Below are 13,384 nucleotides of genomic sequence, written 5' to 3'. Positions count from 1 at the left end.
TATTGAGTTTCATGACCCAGGAGAGGGTGGGGCCTCAAGGAATGTTGATCCTTATAATTTAGTCTACTGAGAAGATAAGATCAAGGGATTTTATTCTTAGAATGTACTGAGAAAACAGATGGTGCTTTTTAGTCATTGAAAACTTACATCCGCCATTTGGAGAGTGTTTTCTAACTTTCCATTCTTGAGTTAGACCTCTGGATGCCTATGTGAGCTTTATCACTGCACAGACTAATCCTGTAACCTATGAGTTGGCGTTTTGTATATGTTAGTACCTCTCTTGCCCAGTATAGTGCCCAGCACATAATAAGGGCTTGGCAGACGGAAACACGGGTTCGATTCCTGGGTTGGGAAGATCACCTGGAGAAGAAAATGGCAATCCACTCCAGTATTCTTGCCTGGGAAATCCCACGGACAGAGGAGCCTGGTGGGCTACAGTCCATGGGGTCGCATGAGTTGGACATGACTTAGTGGCTAAACAACAACAACAGAATGCTTGTTAGAAAGCTCTATGGTACAATGGTTAAGAAGGCAGATTCTAGCCAGACAGCCTAGTCTGTCACTTACTGGCTGTGTGAGTTTGAGCAAGTTTCTTAGCCTCTCTGGGCCTCGATGTCAGTCTGCAAAGTAGGGGTTGTACAATCTTTACCTTATAGATGGAGATTGAATAAGTTAATGTATGTGAGCACTCAGAGCAGTGCCTAACATGTGTAAACTCTGCATACGTGTTAGCTGTTACTATAAATATTGTTATTGAACCGAATGGAAACCCCATTTGCCTGTGGCATTAGAGCCTTTATAGAGAATCTCCTTCCATCTCTGGCTTCTAATTTGTTGCCATTGATCAGCTTTTCTTTCCATTCTTTACCTGTAAACATCGATTTGATTTCCATATAAAATAATGATGTCTTTTCCCTTCATTCCAAACATTTTTTAAAGAGAACAAAAACAAAAAAAAAGCCCCCAAATGTTTCTGAAGCAAACCTGGGTCCAGCTGAAATGGATAGTGCAGTGGATTAATTACCCTGGGTGGAGTTTGTGCATCTAGATTTTGTAAAACCGCTCCTTTACAAAGAAAGTGCCCGTTTCTCTGTGGCCTCTTTCATCTCTTCTCACAGAAGCCTCTTCTGCGACATTCAGCTAAGCAGTCTTTGTACGGACAGGAGAGCTCCCAGGAATAATGCATGGCAGACGAAATCTGGCTCCAAGAGCCCTGTCCACCTGACTGCTTTACTCTTAGGGACTTCCCTGATGGCTCTGATGGTAAAGCATCTGCCTACAATGTGGGAGACCCAGGTTCAATCTCTGGGTCGGGAAAGTCTCCTGGAGAAGGGAATGGCAACCCACTCCAGTATTCTTGCCTGGAAAAGCCCAAGGATGGAGGAGCCTGGTAGGCTACAGTCCATGGGGTCGCAAAGAGTCAGACACGACTGAGGGACTTCACTTTTACCTTCATTTTTGTTCCATGTATTTTTTTCAAGTTTTAAAGCTCAAAGTACATCATACATACAGTGTGTATATGCTAAGTCACTTCATATGTGTTTGACTCTTTGCAACCCTATGGACTGTAGCCCACCAGGCTTCTCTGTCAATGGGGATTCTCCAGGCAAGAATACTGGAGTGGGTTGCCATGCCCTTCTCCAGGGGCACATACAGAAAAGTACACATTTATGCAGCTCAATAAATTCTAACAAATTAAATTTACTTATGTCATCACTGTCCTTGTTAAGAAACAAGAGGACAGAAGTCCATCTGTGCCCCTTCCAGTTACTACCACACCTCCTACCCATCCCCAAGGGTGACCATCCTGATTGTAACCCCCTGTGGGGTGGAATCTTCTGGCATGTTCACTTTAGTGTCTGGATTCCCCCATCAACATTGTGAGATTCATTCACAGTATGGGCTAAAGTTGTAGGTCTTGCATTCTGGGTACTGGGTAGTGTACTGTCATGTGAATATACCATGATTTTTTTGCTGGTTCTATTCTTGTTGGGCATATGGCAGTTTCTGGTTTGTGATTTCTCTGAGTTGTGCTGTGAGGAGACCTAAAGTGTGCCTACCTGCCAGTGGGATGGCTCGGCTATGTTCAGTAGATGCTGCTAAGAGCTCATCCAGAGCAAGGGGTGCCCATAATCTGCTCAATTTTTTTTTTAAAGCTGAGCCACCGGCATGCAGGATCTTAGTTCCCTGTCCAGGGATCGAACCTGCCCCCAGCCCCACCACCCCCCTGCAGGGCAAGTGCTTTCTCTTAACCATTGAACCACCAGGGAAGTCCCTCATCGGCTTGATTTTATGAAGAAAAATATTCCACATTCAGATTTGATTTGAGTTTTAGAGCAGAATAACATTATACTAATTCTGCAGATTTTTATCATTTCTATTGCTCCCCTGTGATGCGTTATGGTTGGATGGCATCACCAACTCAATGGACATGAGTTTGAGCAAACTCCAGGAGACAGTGAAGGACGGGGAAGCCTGGCGTGCTGTAGTCCATGGGGTTGCAAAGAGTCAGGCACGACTGAGCGACTGAACAACTCATGCGTTATGAGCCATATGGTAACCCGGCAAATTCACTTGAGTTGCTGAAACTGCTTCTTTTCAGGAAGGTTCTTGAAAGGCTTAGAACTGCTACCTGAAATGGAAGTTTTAGGGATTCCCCCTCCACAAAGCATCTCTTTTTTTCAGGAACAGAAAATCCTAATTACCACATCCCCTGCAAAAGGAGTATACCCATCCCCACCACCTTACACTTTTTACTGAATGCAATTTAGAGCTTAGGGAGCTTTTGAGTGAAAATCAGACATCAGTGAGATTTCCGATTTTCCACAATCTGCTCACTGGACGATTCCTCTTATAACTTCAGTTACAGCTGCTTCTCTTTGGAATGTGACAAAGCCTGGCGGGTGGAGACTCAAAAGTCCTTCCAGCTAGTCCTGACTTTGGGTTGTAAACAATCTCAGTGCAAGGTGCTTCCGGAAGGCAGAGAGACAGAGGCTTTCCCACCCAGTTCCCGCAACTTTCTGAAGAAGGACCTCCAAGTCTTAGAGGGAGTTGAATTGAAACAGTTAGTTTTGGCTTGCCCTCCCTTCCTTGACTGCCAGCACAACAAGCTAGAAGCAACATCCTATAGAATAACAGCAAAAATAGCACTTCACACATGGCTCCCTCACAAAAGCACTCCTGAATTCTGCACCACCAGGCAGTTATTATTTTACTTTACAGATGGGAAAATTAAGACCTAGAGAGTTGACACAGTAAGACCCTGCAAGAACTAGGAGTTGGAGGTCAGACCCAAGCCTGGAGTTTGCACTACTAAGAGCAGAGGGGTCCTATTCTAAGGGGAATTTAAGGACGATGTGACCCTATTGGAGCTCATGATCATGTCTTTTGATGGATGACTTTCACATGCTGGGCTTGGGCAATTTGTCTGGTTAGAAAATGATCTTCGGTGAGGACGTGTGTACAAGGAGTTTATTGATATTTTGTATGTAATAGCCAAGAATTAAAACACAGTGAATACCTGTCAGTAGGGAAATGGTCCAATAGCAATGGTACCTTCATCCCGTGGGTCATTACAGAACCATGAAAAGGATTTGAACAACATATGACAGAATGAACAAGAGGGAGAAGAGCATATACCTCTCCCCAAACCCCTATTTATATATGTTTGTGTGTGTAAAATAATTTACATGGTATGAGGAAAAACATGGAAGGACACAGACTGAAATATTAACATGGGCCACATGGGGAAAGCAGGGTCAGAGTTGGGGTGCTGACGTGGGAAGACAGAATACAGGAAAAGAGTGTAAGTGATAAAATGCACTTGAATAAATTATATATACACACACACATATGCATAAAGAAACTCATAAAAAGCATATGCATAAATAAAAAATTCAAACAAACAAAAGAGTGGTTCCAGTAAGAACAAGGCTGTGAAGCCTATATGGGTCAGTTAGCTTGGCAAGAATGAGAGCTCAGTTCTGTGGCCAAAGGCTTTACCCTCCGGGTCAGTTCTGTTGCAAGTGAAGGCCATGGGTCAGAAGGGGTCAGGGGAAATGTGTGGGTGGCTGAACACAGACACCCAGCTGTGCCTGGCAAACCGATACTTACAGGTACAATCTTTGAAGAGTCTATTACATATTGGCATTTTCTTAACTTCTCGCAGCTGTCTTTATCCCCATTTTATGGAGGAGGAAAACTGAGAGCAAACACTCTCAGTCACATAGTGAGCGGGTGATGCTGAGATTCAAGTCCAGGTCAGAGTCTAGGACTCCTGCTTTTTAGGCCTCATCACAACTTGGAGTTCACATCCTGCCGCTTTTAATGAGATGATCAGGGCCGGCCTGCTTTGATCCGAACTGCGATTTCTGCAGGGCCTGTCTCACAGATGTGTGTCCTAAAGGATGGATTTCGCAACTGAAGCCAGCCGAGCCACCATCTAGTGAATGTTTCCTGTGTGTACTCGCTGGCCTGGTTTTGGATGGCAGCATTTCTTACCTGTGCGAGCGCAAAGCAGTCTGTTCGGGCTTCTGTTCCCAAGGGAGCAGGGCTCCATGGAAAAGTAGGGCACCTGGACACCTACCTGAGGACAGGTGAAACAGGCTGGCTTGTTTAAAAGGAGGACAGTGTTAGCAAGTCTGACATTTGGCCCCCGAACCATATCAGCGACGTTTTTGGGAATAAATGCTTGGGCTTTCATGAGGATCTGTCTCCTACTTCTTCTCACCACCTGCCTTTCTCTCCCCTGCGAAACCCTGCTCCAACCCCACTTAAACACAAAAGAACTAACAGTGATGGCTTGTTTGGTGGCTTGGTAATGTGGCTTCCATCTAAATCCCTTAGCACCTGTGCTGTTACCAAGGGTCCCTGAAAGTGAATATGTAAGATAAAAATCTCAGTTCTGCATATTAATGTCACCTGGGATGACCTTTCTCTGTCCTTTACCTTGGTTTCCTCATTTGTAAAATGGGCATTGGATTTTTTTTCCTGCTTAAGATGAAAAGAATATATTTGTGATGTATAATTTTTTTTTAAACACAAAAAATATGTTATAGATCCAGTAAGATAAAGTCAGTTCTCTGTGTTAGTTTTTGGCTGAAAGTAACAGAGCTGCTGACGCCAACAGCAGTCGCCATGTTAATAAGTCTGGAAGTTTCCAGTGATCGGGCCCCTGTTTTGTACCTGGTGCTGTGTCTTAACAATGTCAGTGATGACTTCCAGGAGTGGTCCTGTTGCCTAAAGGTTAAGTTGACTGCAGAGGGTGAGCCGGCTGCAGGAACTGCCTTCCTGGGCCCTACTGCAGTTCAGCGTGGCAGATGGCCGCCATTTCCCTGGTGGGGCTGCAGCAGCTGGAGCTCGAGCCGCCTGCCGCCTTCCTTCACTGCCTGGCAGAAGCCCCGTGGATCCCACAGCGGAGGACGAAAAGAGGAGAAAGCATACAGCCAGCTGTTGTGTTCACTTGAGGGTTTTGGGCAAGGCTCGTCCATGCCCGAGTTTTTGCTCTCTGCCCACAGGTTGTAGATTGAGCCTCATGGCCGGGGACAAACTGCCTGGTTTCTCAGAGCTTTGGTTTCTAGGGGAGCAAAGGCGTTAAGATGAGCCTGTGTAACTGTCATGATTGTGAACAGTCATCCTGTTATTAGTTCTTTGAAAAATGGGACGCCAGTACCTGGTGCAGTGCTTGGCACACAGTAGGGACCCAGAGAAATGCTTTTCATTGGTATGGAACCCCCGGAGCTCCATGGCTAGACAGTGGAAAGCAATCATTTAGGAAATATTTTTCTTTGCTCTTTTGCATTCTTCAGTGCATGATAAGTAGGGGGTTTGTACGTCTTTTCCTCCATCTTTCTTCTTTGCCTTCATTTTACTTAAAAAGTGATTGCCTTCTGCCCTGTTGAGTAGAGCTGACAGGACCTTGTCACACATCCCTGTTCTGTTTGCATTTCTGAGCGCTGGTGAAATCTGTGTTCTGCATAAAGGTAGACAGAGATTGACCAGCGTGGGAGGAGAGCGTCTCTGTGTCCTGGGAGCCACTCCTAACCCTTCCCTACCTCCATTAGGTCTGTAGAGTCTTCTGAGGTCCCGGATGCTGTAGTTTACCCAGGTCTAGTTTAAGACAAGGGCTGGAGCTCCCAGTGGGCTACCAGGCATTCGATCGGAGGATGTCCTTTAGAGAAAAGGAAAAAAAAAATCCACCTTGATGGAATGATAAAAGGAATGACATCACAGTAGGCATGGCAACTGCAGGGTATCATAATCGCCCCACGAGGTGGCCAGAACCCCAAGGGAAGACCTGGTTTCTTTGTGCTCTGATTCTCGTTGGGCGGAGAGGGATAGGGAGGCATGGGGGAAGGGTTGCTTACCCAAGGGCTGGAAGAGGCCAGAGGTTTTGCTTTTCACTCCAGTACTGCCTCCCTGCTCTGACAGTCTCTCCGGGGTGGTCAGGTGCCACCTAGAAGCATTTTCATTCTCTCACTTCATTATCCAGTGTTACCCTGGGAGTTTGGCGGGAGAGGGGGAGCAAAAAGAGAGAGAGAAGTGTATCATTGGAGAGGGAAGCAGCAATGAAATTATCGTCAGGAAGTTCTGCGGAACCCTGGAGCTCCAACCTCAGGCTCTGCTGCCCGGAGGCTCCGAGCTCCTCTGATAAACTCACAGTCCGTCTTCTGTCCCATTCTTGGCTTCTCGGGGCCTTGACTTCTGCAGCTGACGGTGTTGAGCTGGCTCTCGACCATGTAAGTTGTGCTAATTTCAAAATCACTTGTGTCCAAAGCCCAAAGAGATTTAGAGCCACTGCCCGGGGCACTGTGTGAACAGAGAGCTGCTGTACTTGCGGCGAATGGTTCCGCTCTGGACAGCTTGGAATGCTGGCCCACAAGGTCATCTGGAAACGCAGTGCAGGGGCGTTGGGTGTTGAATAAGGGGCAGGAACCAAAAGGTTGCCATTCTAGGACTTCTGGGTACCCTGGGCCCAGAAGTAATTTCTCTTTTCTGTCTGTGGAGTAACTATGCCCCAGGTCATGCCTACTTGCTGTCTCTCTGTAGGTCTGTTCTGCTTGTTTAGCATTTTAGGGTCTTAGAAGTGAGGCAGCCTCACCAAGGTGGGAGTAGCTATCAAGAGGGGCCTGTTCCTTCTCTACTCATCAGCAGAGCCCCCACCCCTAACCTACGGACATTTGAAGACATTTAAGAGTCTGTTGAGAAGCATGCTCTTTGGCATCTTTAGTTAGAATGGAGTTTCGGCTTCTTTACTCAGAATATCTGGGCAAGGTGGAGAAATTGCTTACCCAGCTCCTCTTGCCTATGGGAACTTTGTAAAGTGAGTTTATTGTCTAAAATTTCGTTTATTGAGATAAAATTCCTGTAATATAAAGTTCACCATTTTAACCATGTACAATGAATTGGGTTCTTTTAGCATTTTATTTTATAAGTTATTTATTTATTTAAACAGTAAGGATTAAAAAAGAATAAAAGCAGAACTATGTCATTCTTCTACCTGGAAACAAAGTAATTTCTTATATTTATATCCAGTCAATGTTCAAATATTAATTTTTCATATTTTAAAGTGTGCAGTTGAGCGGTCTCAGTATATTCAGTGTTGTACAAACATTATCACTATCTAATTTCAGGACATTTCATTACCCTAGAAAGAAATCTGTTACCCAAAAACAGTCACTTCTCATTCTCCCCTCCCCCAGGCCCTGGCAACCAAAAATCTGCTTTCTATATCTATGAATTCCCTTGGTTTGAATATGTCATATAAACGGAATCAGACAATATACGTGGCCTTTCGTGTCTGGGGTCTTTAACTTAACATGTTTTCAATGTCTAACCATATTGTAGCATGTTTTTCCTTTTTATGGTAGAATAATATTCCAGTGTGTGAATATTTTATTTATCCATTCATCAGTTGATAGACATGTGGTCTGTTTCCACTTGTTGCCTATTATGAATAATGCTAATATGAGCATTCAAGTATAAGTTTTCATGTGGGCATATTTTCAGTTCTCTTGGGTATATGCCTAGGAGTGGAATTGCTGGATTGTATGATAACTCTATACTTAATTTTTTTAGAAACTGCCAAACTATTTTCATTTAAAAATTATTTTTATTTATTTAAAAAAATTGTTTTAATTTGTTGAAAATTTTTTTTGGCCACACCATGTGGCATGTGGGATCTTAGTTCTCCAACCAGGGGTTGAACTCACATCCACTACAGAAGGAGGGTGGAATCTTAACCACTGGGCCAGCAGGGAAGTCCTGCCAAACTTCTTTTAGAGTGGCTGCACCATTTTACATTCCTACCAGTGGTATATGAGGGCTCAATTTCTCCACATCCTTGCTGACACTTGCAATTATCTTTATGATTATAGCCCGTCCTAGTAGATAAAAAGCGATACCTTATTGTGGTTTTCAGTTGCATTTCTCTGATTAATGATGCTAGGTGCTTTCATGTGCTTATTGACCATCTGTATATATTCTGTGGAGAAATAGCCATTCAAATTCTTTGCCCATGTTGTAATTGGGTTGTTTGTCTTCTTGTTGTTAAGAAGTGAGTTTATTTTAATATATCATTGCTCCTTCCTCGACTCTAGCATGGTGTGACCAGCCGGTGGAAGATAACAGAGTTTAATGGGTCACTTAAAAGCAGACTGAGGTCTCTGCTTCTTAGGCCAGTCAAAACACTTCAGTTCCCCAGAGTTTCTTAATTCAATTCTTGTTTTGCTCTCAGTTTCTCTCTAGTTGACCACATCCACACCCATGACATCACGACCATATATATGCTGATTACTCTCAAATGCATTATGTCTAACCCAGACTTCTCTCTGGGGCTCCACATTTACATATCCAGGTGAAACCTCAGCATGTTCAGAACTTGCTACATTCCTCTGCCAAACCTTCTCCTGGACTCCCCGCCTGGATGAGCAGCAGCCGCATCTCCCAAGCCAGCGCAGCTGGAAGTCACCTTGGACTCCTGTCTGTCGGGCATGTCTGCCCTCTTCCTCTCAAGGACTGTCCCTTTGCTTTCTTTAATAGCCCTAATTTGTCCTCAGTTCTTCACTCCCACTCTAACTGTTCAGATCTTTGTCATTCCAATTAGACTCCCTAGTTCTGAGTTACTGCCATCCATCCTCTGCTGGAATGATCCAACTATATCCCTCCCATCTTAAAACCCAGGGCTGCCTTGTTGCCACACCCCCCACCCCTGAAATAAACATCTTGTTCCTTTGTCCAGCATATAGGCCCCCCAGGATATGATCTCTACCTATCTTTCCAATCTCGTATTCTTCTGCTCCTTCTCCCTTCAACTCGTACTTTGATCATAAGAAATTCTTGCAGGTTTCTTGAATGGGTTGCATTCTCTCAAACCTTCATGCCTTGAATGCCGCAGTATTGGCATGGGTTTCATATGTGTGGTCAAGGGTAGAGTTTTAGGGATCCCATATGACCCAAATTAAAAATTACTTTGAATGGCGAACATGGTGACTGTGAGTCAGATGTGGATTTTGATTCAAGAATTTATATGAAAGAATTTCCATACTGAATAGAAATTAAGCTGCATTCTGTTGTATTAATGAACCTCATATATTGAAAAGAGGATGAACTTCTTTTGGATTCTGACTTTGCTCCATCCATAACTTGTTGTAACTAGTTATTTTCTGAAACAAAACCACGTGATACATAATGTGACAAGCATATGTGTATTTGGGGAGCTGATGGGAAAAAATATTTGAAATCAGTTACGGATCCCAAGGTTGCTGAGCATCACATATTTTTTGGAGCCCTACACCTCTAATCTCTGGGAGGTCTTACAACTTTTTCTAAGGATGTTAGTCCTTAGAGAAACTCTGTGAAACTGAGGGAGTGAGTCCTGATTCCTTCCAAATCATTAAAACAAATTAATTTAGATTATGAACTAGTGCTTTCTATTCCCTGAAATTTTTACTTGGAAAAATTTCACACCCTCTGAAAAGTTACAAGAATGGCAAAAGGAACATGTCTGTTGTTTGCTTAGAGTCACCGTTTACTAGCATTTGGCCACATTGATTTCCTGTCTCTCTTCCCATTATATGCACATGTGCGCCTCCCTCCAGCACCCTCCGTCCCCCAAATGGTCTTTACAGTTCTCTTTGTGTTTTGGTCATAGTATCAGATGGTCTGGAGAAGACAGATGATTCATGATGGAGCAAAGAAGGGAGTTGCTAGATTCTCCTGCAGAAAGTGATTTATTCTCCTAACAGTTTCCAAATGGATGGAGAAGCCATGAGACTAGGTCACTAGCCCCATATGAGAACTTGTTAAGACTTTCCTCATCTGAGGCTGCAGATGCAATCAACTATGTTTTCAGGACGGGTGAGGTTTAGTTCATAACACACCTTCCTCTTCTCTGGGTATGTTTTGGAGGCCCTAGTGAAGCCATGTGCTGAAATTGAAGCCTCAAGCTCTCAGCTCAGCGCTGCCTGGAGCATGCTGGGATGGTCCTGAGCAGATTCCTTTCTCCCTCCTAACCTCAGCTTTCCCGTCTGTAAAATGAGAGCTTGGGTCAACTGCTCTTTAAGTCCCCTCCTTGTGATTATGTCCCATGACCCTGTGATGGTGAGAAAACCTTGATCCTTCGGGAAATTGTCAGAAGATAGATATTTTACGTACATGTGAGGTGAGCCCCAGAAATTTATGATGGCTTGGCTTTGGCCAGGACCATGTCTGGTTTATAACAAGAACTATTTTCCCCCTTGCAAGAGCTACCAGTGCTCTCTGTGCTGAGGCAGGAGGTGGGCTTGGTGGGGGTGGAGGAGGCAGCATGAACTCTGACCCCTGTCAGAGTCTCTCCTCCTCCCCTTCCTTTGAGGTTGCCTGCTTGTTTAATTTGTCACTCCCTTGTTTCCCACACCCTTTTATGGCTACTTTTGTTCAAGGATAGTGCCACCTCCTTTTTCTGTCCCTGGCCTGCCTCCAGTTTAAATATCTCAAGGGGGACAGCAGCAACCTGACAATGTTGATGAAATGGGTGACTTTAATGGTGGGCCTGAGCAAGGGTGCACTCTCGTCCTCAGGGGGGCAAGAGCTAGTCAAAGTCCAGGTAGCGGATGGATAGCAATACTAATCGTTAGAGGATTTCCCCAGAGTTCTTATCCACAGAGCAGGGGTCCTGGAGTGGCCAGACTTCATTCATGGGTTCAGTCCCCATGGGGAGATTTTGAGGAAGCTCTCGTAACAGAGGGAAGAGCTTAGGTGTGGTGGGATTGGGGAAGGGGACTGGTGAGAGCAGGGTGTGATTGGGGGTCATCTATCTCTTCAATAAATGTTTACTGGAGACCTTCTACATTATGTGCAAGATCCCTTTACCCAGAACATCCTAAATCTGGGCCGCCATCCAGATGTGCCAGATGCTTCGCTATGTGCTATCAAAGAGGTATGGAAGTAACATTAGAGGTATAGAAATAATATTAGTCGTTGTCATACCCCGTCTCTCCCGACAATCATGTGCCCGGCATGTTGCTAAGTGGGTTACATCAATTCCGCTTAATCCTCCCAACTCTGACGGGAGGTCCTGCAGGAGAGGAAAGGGAGGTTTAGAGCAGGCGCTTGCTCAAGGTCAGGCAGTGAGTAAGAAGCAGAATTGAGATTTGAGGTCAAGTCTGATGTCAAATCCCATCTTCTTAACCTCTCATTCCTCAAAGCTGGGTTAGGGACTGGTGCCAGTTTGTGAGGAGATTTTCACCACTCTAACATATAAGGGTAATAAATTAATAACTAGTTTGTTAATAAGACTTCCTTTTTTTAATTCACTGGTTCTCAGCGGAGATGGTCTTGCCCCCCGGGGCTGTTTGGCAGTGCCTGGAGACAGTGTTTGGTTGTCACGGTTTGGGAGTGCTACAGGCATCTCCGGAGCAGTTGCCAGAGATGTTTCAGACCACCTCACAGAGTACAGGATGACTCCTCAACAACACCCCCTGCATCCCTCCCCTCCCCACCCCTCCATACACACAGCAAAGCTTTATTTGGCCCCAGGTGTCAATTGTGCTTAGTCAAGGAACTCTGATTTTATTTGAAGGATTATCCCTAATCTTAAAACTATATTATCCTGACCTGTGCAATATGTATTAAATGTCCTTTCTTTTAAGAACTTGAGTAGTAGATTGCAGTTGGGTTTTAGAATGTCCTTAGCTGGCAAAGTAAAAAAAGGTGACAAGACTATGGTGATCCCTGTAATTTTTTTTTTTTCCTGTTGTTGTTAAAAGTTTCCTGAACTTTGAAATCCAAGCATCTAAGAACTGCTCAATCTAGATGTGATTTAAAAAATACTGTTTGTTAAGGATTAAAGAAGAAAACAGTCTCACATTGCAGTGAAGGCAGTGCCTAAGGCCCCGGTGGGGCTCCTGGATTTGATTGACTCACTAACATTCATTGACCTCTTGGTGCCTAGGACTGTGCCAGGCCCTTTGGTAGGTCAAAGGAATTTTGCATTCACGGGCTTGTCATCTTTGTAGGGTGAAAAGCGAAGCTGCATGAGACAAGCAGGGAACAAGGAAACAGCCTGGCGGATAATGACGGCTAAGTCACTGGTTGATGCTAACATGGCAAACCAAGGGGTTTCTACGGGGAAGAATTTTAGGTTCCTGGCGTGGGCCTGTCATCAAGTAGTCTATGTGACCTTAGGCAAAACACTGAATTTCTCTGCCTCTTGCTTTCTTATTGGTTTCCTGTCTTGGCTGAGCTCTCATGAGAAAGCCTCCTTTTCCTCCTGCCTCCAAAGGGACACCCAGTCCTGTCGATTCTATTCTGGAAATGTCTCCAGAGCCTGCTGAGTCTCTTGCTATTCCAGCGCATTCTCTTCTCAGCAGCCAGAATAATCTTGCTAAAATACAAATCTGATCACATCACCTGCCTCTGCTTAAAACCCTCATTGGTTTCCTCGTTGCCCTCAGGACAAAGTCCAAGCTCCTTGGCTCTCTGGTCAGGGCCCAGCCCACCTCTTTAGTCTCGTTTCTCAGGCTGTGCCCTTCACCCCCACTCATGCCATAGGCTGGAGACAGCAGACGGCTTACTCTTCTCTGAGCACAAACAGCAGCCCACCTCCCTGGAATCTCCTTTCTTCTGTCTTTCACTTGGCAAAATCTTTTACAGTCAGTCATCTCCTCCGGAACCTGCCCCAAGTCCTGGAGAACAGATTGTGCGTCCGTCTCTCTCCCCTACCGTGCTGTGAAGCTGATGGAGGGGGTGCCCACGTTAGCTTTGCTCTGTCTTGTAGATGTCACACCCTGCGTGGTACCAGCACATGATAGGTGCTCAACCGTTGCTGAGTGGAAAACAAATGGAGAGAGGAGGAGAAATCTAAAGTGGAGATAACAGTGTTTATTCTTTGTTGCCACCCAAGGTT

At 44.9% G+C, this 13,384-nt stretch overlaps 1 protein-coding gene across 4 annotated transcripts in view; it reads left to right on the top strand.

Moving 5' to 3' along the window:
* The window catches only part of DPF3 (double PHD fingers 3), a 277,364-nt gene that overhangs the window by 43,557 nt on the left and 220,423 nt on the right, over positions 1–13,384 (top strand). The gene's annotated exons all lie outside the window — the stretch shown is intronic.

This window comes from Ovis canadensis, chromosome 7 (genome assembly GCF_042477335.2).
Source record: "Ovis canadensis isolate MfBH-ARS-UI-01 breed Bighorn chromosome 7, ARS-UI_OviCan_v2, whole genome shotgun sequence".
NCBI lineage: Eukaryota > Metazoa > Chordata > Mammalia > Artiodactyla > Bovidae > Ovis > Ovis canadensis.
Note: the sequence above shows the minus strand (reverse complement) of the source record. Positions and strands in the feature narration are given on the sequence as shown.